This window comes from Lactuca virosa, chromosome 7, assembly GCF_052849685.1.
Source record: "Lactuca virosa cultivar CGN04683 chromosome 7, Lactuca_virosa_CGN04683_v6, whole genome shotgun sequence".
Classification (NCBI taxonomy): domain Eukaryota; kingdom Viridiplantae; phylum Streptophyta; class Magnoliopsida; order Asterales; family Asteraceae; genus Lactuca; species Lactuca virosa.
The window spans coordinates 70,780,361-70,789,812 of NC_136432.1; positions in this window are offsets into that span (position 1 = coordinate 70,780,361).

A 9,452-nucleotide genomic window follows, 5' to 3' on the forward strand; every position below is an offset into this window, starting at 1 on the left:
TGATTTAACCACTTCAATAATTCATAACTCCTCTTCTTAACTATCAGAATGCACTTAGAGGATGAATTGTGATAAGGTCTCAAAATAATTAAGATGGTCTTAAAACATGATACTAAAGTACTCTCCCATCTTTTCAGATTTGAGAAACTTTTATCTTTCTGCCTAAATTGATTCTTCTTATTCGCTCTGCCATACATTGGAACCTTTTCCAATGTCTCAGAATTACACTTAAGCTTGTAAGTATAACCATATTTACTGAGCTATAGTAAATTATGACGAATAGTCTTATCGATCTTTTGTGGTGGACTCTGACCAGTGCACAAGAATGTGTACCCGATCCCTTAGTCCTTCACTTCACTCACACACCCATGTGAACAAGTAGTTAGTCTTAATTTTTCTAATGCTCGAAAGTTCTCATTCATCATGCTATACAACTTGCATGATTCCAAGTTTCTATCCAACTGAAACTTGGGTGATGAGAATCTTTCCTTATTTGGTAAATTTAGACACTACCACAAATGAAAGAATCAAATTCATATTTCCACTCTTGCTCTTTATGGAATCTTATAAGCAACACAGATTTTCACAAATGCCATTGTAAGGATATTTTAAAATAAATAAAATCAAAAGATTTACCTTTTATTTTAAAACTTTGCGGAAAAACTTATCCTTACAATCCATATGAAAACTTGTTGTTATCTATTCCTAAGCAAAATATCATAACTCCTAAGAAGTAGCTCAAGAATCCGATCTTCAAACTATGCGATAGAAATCCATCTACGCGATCAGATTCAGCATATTCTTTCTTTAAGTTTTTTCATTTTTCTTTGATTCTTAAAACATCAACATGTGACCCAGTCACATCATGTATCAAGAATCTCAGAATAGAAACTTAGCAGAGTTAGATAGTGGACTTTATCTGAAGTAGAGTCAAACTTATTGACTTTAACATCCTTAGGTAAATTTGGCAGCTTCGCAACCAATGCCCATTTCTTTGGCAATATAAATATATGGACCCTTTGGTAATGGGACTATCTCAGACTTAGCTTTTCTCTTTACCATTTGGTCAACCGAGTTGACTATGGCCGATCCATTTCCATTGGGAAGAGAATGTTTTTTTGGATTCGCAGTGTCATCATTGTCAATGTCCACAAAGTTTTTAGGAAGTTGATCTTAGCAAATAGATAAGATCATTAAGGGTCTTGTCATAGTCTGTTTCATAGGTGTTCCAAAAGAACTCACTATGTGACTTAGAAAGTAGTTGAGCCACCAACTTTCTCAAGACTTTGACACCCAACTCTCCCGGCTTGTCAATATGTGACTACATCTCCAAGATGTGATCACACATAGACCTTTGCTTGCCAATAGGGCTTGAGTGACCTTAAACTTTTCAGGAACTTGTGGGTTAGGGAGAATAATTGGAGGAGGTGAAAGAAGTATGATTTCCATGGGACATCATCTTCATTTAGGAAAGCTTGTTTCAAGAGATTTGGGAAGATCATAAATGTCTAAACCAGACATCTTTTGGGAGATACTCAAGATAGTTGATTTAAAGTGCTTAATATAACACCCAATATGAAATATTAAGGCTAGGACCCAACACAATACTTTTATAACTTGGAAGAGGGATGCCGTAATCCAAGCTATAAAATATTTGAAGGTAGGCGAATGACGATTCACCAATTTCCACCATGAAAACGAAATATATATTATTAGGTTTTAATTGGTTTTTGAAACTCCAAGATCTTTGAGATTCATTGAACTGTTCAATGGCATGTTTCAATCTCGAGTGTGCCCTTCAGGTTTTGTGACTGGGATGCCGAGGATCACAAAACAAGGTGTGAAGTAACCATGCAAATTACTTGGTACCCTTAAGTGTTTACCCCTCAATCGATGTGCCGGTTAACCACACACGCTCCATCGATACTATGATAAACATTAGGTTACCCTTTGCCTACCTTGTTAAATACGAGTTAGTGTGTCGGTTAACCACACACGCTCCACTAACCGACTTAAACAAAGTGCAAAGTGTAATTTCATGGATTAGCACCTTATTCACTTTTTCCTAAGTAACTAAGATTGGGTATTTATAAAAGGTTTAGTTACTTAGTATTTATCATTAATACTTTTAATGAAGGGATAATTATAGTCCTTGTCCTACCCGTTCGGCTAACGACCCTCCACCGGTCAAGGAAGCGGTGGGTGAGAGTGGACACCCATTAAACTGCCATTTTATAGGCAGTAACCTTATACCCCCTTATAGACCGGCTTCGTGAATGAGGCCTACTAACGGTAAGACTGACTTTGTTCTTATACATACATATATATATATATATATATATATATATATATATAAGTATTAACTATTAGTATTATAATAGTATAAGGGTGTATTTTAAACATTTAAAATACTTGGTGGTTTAATCTATTAATTAAACTATACTCTTAATTTAATTAAACTTAAACCATGTCTTTATGGAATTATTAACTCTTTTAATTAGACACTTTAATTAATTTAATGAAGTCCATAAAGTTTGAACTTTAACTTTTAAAATTCTTGGGTTTGGAATTAAAGTGTATATGGGGTTTGGCTTTACAAATTCCAAAATTTGAGGACAAGTTTTGAACAATTCAAAAAACTTATGGTTTCCATAACTTATGAATTTTAAAGTGGTTTAATGGAAAAAACCCTTCAAGTTCCATAACTTGTAGACAAGTTATGGAAGACTTTAAAAGCATTAAAAATGTGACTCTTCATTTTTTCATAACTTATGGAATTTTTATGGGTTTTAAAATTCATAAATGTGACTTTTCATGTAACTTGAGGACAAGTTACAAAAACACATATTATGAACAACTTCAAGATTAATTTGGATTAAAAACAACTATCTCATAATTTTTCCTATTAATCTAAACAAACTCATAAACATGAACATTCATAATCAACATTTTTCAAGCATCATATAAACATGTATAAAACTTGAAACTTTGATTATTATCCTTTATTTGGATGAGAATAAACATTACCATAGTATCAAAAAACAAAATTTATGAACAAAAACACTTTGCGGTAATGATTCTAATCCAAAACAGGCCAAAAAACTCGAAGATAAGCTGTTAGGGGGTCCAACTCGTCGAGTGTATGAACCAACTCGACGAGTTGGATGAATTTGTTCATGGACTCGTCGAGTCCATCACTGGACTCGTCGAGTCTGCTGTCCCGACAGCAAAAAATTCGATTTTTTTCAGTTTTTTTTTCAGCAACTTGCATCAAGTATAATTGAAAACAACCTGGCTTTGATACCACTGTTGGGTTTTGGTATACTACAACATCCTATGGTGCACATACAACCCTAAATACCTTGGATCTATGTTTTCACTAATTATACATGCAAATGGTTTCCAAGGTATTAATCTTACAACTAGCATGCATTTAACATAAAATTATAATATATTAGTTGGCATGACATACCTTTTGATGGAGCTTGAATTCTTGGTGTATTTGGCCTTGAAGAGCTTAGCCCCAATAGTGTGGAAGCCTCAAATGGAATCACAACACACCATGGACAAAGGATGAACTTGAGAGAGAATTCCATGCACACAAAAGACACCATGAACTCTAAAAAGATACAAGTGGCGATTTTGGGCAATGAAGTATCTATTTATATGTGGGATTTCTAGGGTCATGGATATAACCCAAATCCATACCCATGGGTTTTATGATCCATGGTTCATGTGGCCCAACTCTTTATGTATCTATACATAAACTTGGTCCAACATGGATCATAAGCCCAACACATATAAATATAACTAATTATCATAATTATTCCTCATAGATTTAATTAGTCTCTTTCGACCACTAAATTAATTCCAAATTAATTCTTGATCACTACTAATTAAAACATATGATTTCATATTAATATATTATTACTTATAATATATTAATAAACCATAAATAACCTTCTCTCAAAAGTCCATCCTAACAAATTGTCCTGATGATATGCAACCCAAATGGACCATGCTACTCTCGGGTCGAATACATACCAATAATAGTTATGGGCTTAGACACCTAATCCAACACAGATCTCGCCCACACTCAAGGAGATACGGGCCCCGCCCACACTCGTCTACTTGGAGATACAGGCCCCGCCCACACTCCACTAACTATGAGATACGGGCCTCGCCCACACTCAGCTAACTCTGAGATACGAGCATCACCCACACTCAGCTATCTATGAGATACGGGCCTCGCCCACACTCAGCTAGCTAAGAAACACATACAAGTATCACATAGACAACAAGTATAACCAACATCTACCAATCCATTCCATATCCATACTCAAGTAATGCTAAGATATGGGCCCTGCCCACACTTAGCCACTAATCAGCACATATAAGATACATGAGCCGACATTGGCGCCTTCGACCCGTTCAATCCAAGAGGAAACTCACCTCGCACTGCTGAAGTCCCACGGATAATTCTCTGGCTGCTGGCTGACAAATCCTCGAACTGCCAATCGTCAAAACAAAACCCAATTAACCATTTGGGTTTTAATGCATAACCATAAATACACACTTGGGGAAAAATGACCATTTAATCCCTAACATAGCTTGGTCCAAGACCAAGGCCCAAACTCATACTCTGAAGGCTCAAAGGTCAAATAATCAACCAAGGCCCAATTATGGCCCAATTTTCCAAATTGGGCCCAAACCCCTTACATGGGCCTTACCTTAAAGCCCATCCAAATATCATAGTCCTTACACTTGTTCTCAGATGGCCCAACATGAATCCAAACACCTAAACCCAAAAGAAAGGCCCAACTTGAAGCCCAAACATAATTAGGGTTTTCACATGAAATGACAATTAGGGTTAACTGTTCTTACTTAACCCATTAAGGACTTAATCTATTAAGTCCATCACTCCACTAGACCAATCATACAATGTGGTCAGGCCTAATTCAAAATTCCAAATCCAACGGTCCAAACGTGGGTCCCGACAAATCCCAATTAATGGTTTCCAAGATTAGGGTTTTGTAAACCCTAATTAGGGTTTCCAACCCAATCACAAGCCAACTAAGTCCAGGATTAAGCTATTGGGCCGATTAGGGTTTCACTATGTCGAGCACCACCCACTGCCACCTCGGGCAGTGGTGGTCGACAGCGGCTCATGGTGGTGGTGGGGGTTTTCCTTGGCTTTTCTCCTGCCCAAAACACCCAATCAACATTTCAACAAGGAGGAAACACACTCACATGCACCTATTGACACACACATAGCCACCCACGCGGTGGCAGACGGCAGCAAACGGTGGCAACCACCACCTCATGGTGGTGGCGTTGGGTTTCTGGCCAAATAACACACACACTACACCGCAAATTTTGGAAGCTATTCATACACGCAAACACATACACACTCAGCCACCTCCCATGCAACTGACATCGCCGAAAAATATGAAAATAGTGGCCAAAGGTCTCCGGTGGCAGCAATGCGCACAACGTTCTACCAATGGAAACAAATGAAGAAGAGGGAAGGTGGGTGGCGAGTATTTTTACCGAGAGCCTTTCGGTCGTTCATGACTCAATCAGCGGTGTTCACAGCTTCCTTCGTTGGTCTCGGTGGCTCTTCCGGCTTCTCTTACGTCTCCGGCAGCAAGGCTGTTGTGGTGGTGCTCAACGGCGAGCAGCAGGCGGCGGACGGACACGTCACTGTGGCGGCGGCTGAGAGGGCTCACATGGTGGTGGAGGTTGTTGAAAAGTGCCTCTAGGTTTAGGGTTGTTCCAACAAAAGAGAAGGAATAAGCGCCAGGTTCAATCTCGTGCCTTCATCCAAACTTATGTTCCATTTTCCAAGTTTGGCCCCTCCCCATAAATCTTTTTTTCATATTAAGTCCAATACTTACCAAACAGCCCCCATCTTTAATAATTCATTACAATATAAGTTCGACAGTTACCATTTAACCCTCAATAATAAAAATATAGCTTTTAACACCCCAATTGTATACACCCTGTTAATTAGTACATAAAAATACGGCTCGGGGTTCTAGGGGTTATTATTTATTTATTTATTTATTATTTATTTTTTTATTTTTTAACAAACAGAGTGTTACACAGCGGCTGCAAAAAATGAGGAAAAACAAAGCATGTGGAAGAGAAAAAGTTCTCAAGGAAGAAGTCAGTATGAGACATATCAAGACTAATGACCAAGTAGCATATGAAGTTCACAAAGGGTTAAGCACTGAAAAATATGAGGGCTTTGATTGTCAGCTCAACATGGTATGACGAATATGGGCTAGTGTTGAGGGAGAGTGTTGAAGGTCATCACTAGCCCAATGGAGCTTAATAGAGTTTACCCCTTTATAAAAATATTATAATGTCTAGAATGATCAAGAAGATTCTAGAACATAGTGGAAGCCTATAGAATATTCTAGAACATATAAGAAGACTCAAGAATATTATAGAATGAGATGGAAGACCCTAGAATGTTATGGAACATTCTAGAAGACCGTGGAAGACACAAGAACATCATAGACTAATCTAGGACATTATAGAACATTCTAGAAACATATAAGCATGTAATAGATATAGATTACAATAGAAGATTCTAGAATAGTCATGAATGTATGTAACTTGTAAGAAGATCTAGAAACTTCCTATAAGGAGGTGGAAACACCTATAAATAGGTGTGGAACACATTTACTCCAAACCATCCAACATCAAAACCATCCAATAAAAGCCTCAAAGTAAGCAAAGTGTGTAGTAGTCTCTCAAAGTATAAAATCTTCTTAAGTGTCTTAATTAAAGTATTGTTGTTTCCCACACAAAGAGTCGTGTTCAACTCCAATAAGCTACGCACTTAGGGTTTTCATCTTGTATATCCATTTCATAATGTGTGTCGCTATTTAATCTCGAAGACTTTGAGAAAAGGTAATGGCTTTAGAAATTAAAGCTGCAATTGGAAATGAATTAGCCCCTATAAAGACTTTGGATATTAATACGTCTGGATGGACAAAAACTACGATCGAAGGAGCTGGAATGAAATTTAAAGAATTCTCGCAAGCAGTCAAAAAAAATTGATCTTCGCAGAAACACTAGAGATGATGTATTGTAGTTAAGGATACCAAATCGAGGAAGTTGTACTGAACGTGTATTTGTAGAAATGTTGAGTTGACTTAATGAAACTTCTGAAGGAAAAGCCTTTCTGGATCTCTCAGATCGAAAGAGGAAGGTGGAGAAGGAAATTGTTGGCAACTTGACAAGAGAAGAAGTAGAAATACTATTGGCCTATAGTATGTAGATGAACGAGTTTATCAGAAGGAAAAATAAGTTTTGGGAAGATGGAAACAAAGCAAGGGCAAATTTTAATGTCAAGAAATTAGCAGACATTCTGAAACCTGGAAGTGCATTCAACCAAATGTCAACTGCTGATTTCAACCTTAGAGCCCTTGGTATTTACCAATTAACACATCCAGAAGCTGTTGGCAATGTTGAGACATATGATACCTGCGTCAGGATTCATAGAGATGAAGCTAAGGCGAGACATAAGATAGCACTAGCAAATGCAGATATAGATCATCTTAAACATTGGGTCTTGCAAAAAATGAGATGTTATTTTGAAGAAAGTTTTAAACATAGAATCCATGTTGTTTAATGTCTCACCTAGTTTGTTATCAATTCTTTCTAAAAAAAGATGAAAAATAAGAAGAAAATAATTGAGTTGGATGATGAGTTGATTTGGAATGAGTTTGGCTGGAACGAGTTGGCTGAGAATGATGGTGCTGAGAATGAGAATGATGGTGGTGTTGGACCTGAGAATGATGGTGATGGTGGACCTGAGAATGGTGGGCACTTTTTGACTTCGGGCCTAAACCCTAAAGCCCTCTAACACATCTAACCACATAACATTGCAGTCACAGTTGTTACCTTGCACTGGTAGAGAGTAAAGAAAATAAACTTGTATTTACACGTAAGTGGGCTCTCGTCCACTATTTACCTTATAATCTATGGGTTTAAGTAGTCATTGAAATAAGCTACGAAAGGTTGTAACTTTTCCAAGATTTTCTTTTTACGACCTTCCGAAATCATGTTATCATAAATTATTTAAAGTCCAGGTCTTCACGTTTAATGCACCAATCGCCCAATGACCATTTTCATAGTGAATGTGGAGCAATACATGTACAATGAGGTGAATATTAATTTTTTTATTAAAAAATCTAAATTACAATAAACGTCTATCAAAAAGAAAATATACTTACCACATAAACATTAGCCTGATCCACATACGAAAACTTGGACCCATTACCAATTGGGGTGAATATCTCACTGTGGAAGAAAGTCATAAACCAAAATGGGCATAATTGTCCACCTTTTCTTTGGGAGTCTCGTAGCTAATAGTAAAAGACTCCAAATTTCTATATGTTGGCGATCAAGGGGTAAAGTTTAATGTCAACATTCCAAGTTATTATACTTTGCAATTTAAAAAGTATAATATTACTTACCTTTGTTTCTATCTAACTATAATTTTTCTCAGGCTTATTTCCACATAAAAGATTTAGCCAAAATCTAAGGCCCACTTTTTCCCTTAGAAATAGGCTTTGCTTATATTCAAAACAAAGGATTAATGCATCCTTTTTCTTAAAGGTAGGAATTATATCTTCAGACTGTAATGCATCTAACTTGAAAGTTTGAGGATGAAGTGGTTCTTGCGGTGTAAAAGGGATAGTCTTGTATGGGGAGATTAAACTGGCTTTGAGATGCTTTTCGGTGTCTTGTAGAATAGGTACTTATTTGCATCCTCAAGTTGTTCATCATTTGTTTATGATTCTTTATTGCCATCTTCCTTATTCAGCCCAACCTTCATGATAACATACCAATGTATTAAATAGTATTATAAATGAAAACTTATTGAATGTGATACTATCTTATTTGCATCGTCAACCTCTTTATCCCCAACCTTATTAGCATTCTCATTTGCTTCCAGTCCTTTCTTGTCAACTTCCTTATCCAAACCTGCATGCCAACATTCTAATGTATTAAAACACCATTACAAGTACAATTAAGACTTATTCACTAACCACATCATTTATGCACACTCTATATGCTCCACTACATGTTTATCATCATCCCTAAAATTGGATCAACAAATTTGTCGCCATCATCAAACATATGGACACAAATATCCATCTCATGGTACATTAGTAGTGTTATTCTCATTTTTTTCTCATAGATATCATAACACTCAATTCTTGCCTAATTTGTGCAAAATCCTCATATATTTCTTTGCTAAGTTATATAATTTCATCTAAAATCATGGTCTGAGTGGTCTGTAATCCTCATACTACGACCTCGACCGCTTTCATGCGCTCCTCAATGCTAGAGGTGCAATGACATTCTCATGTACATATGAGCTTGAAGGTATGACTGTTTGAGATTTGTTATTTAACATCCTTTCTTCCTCC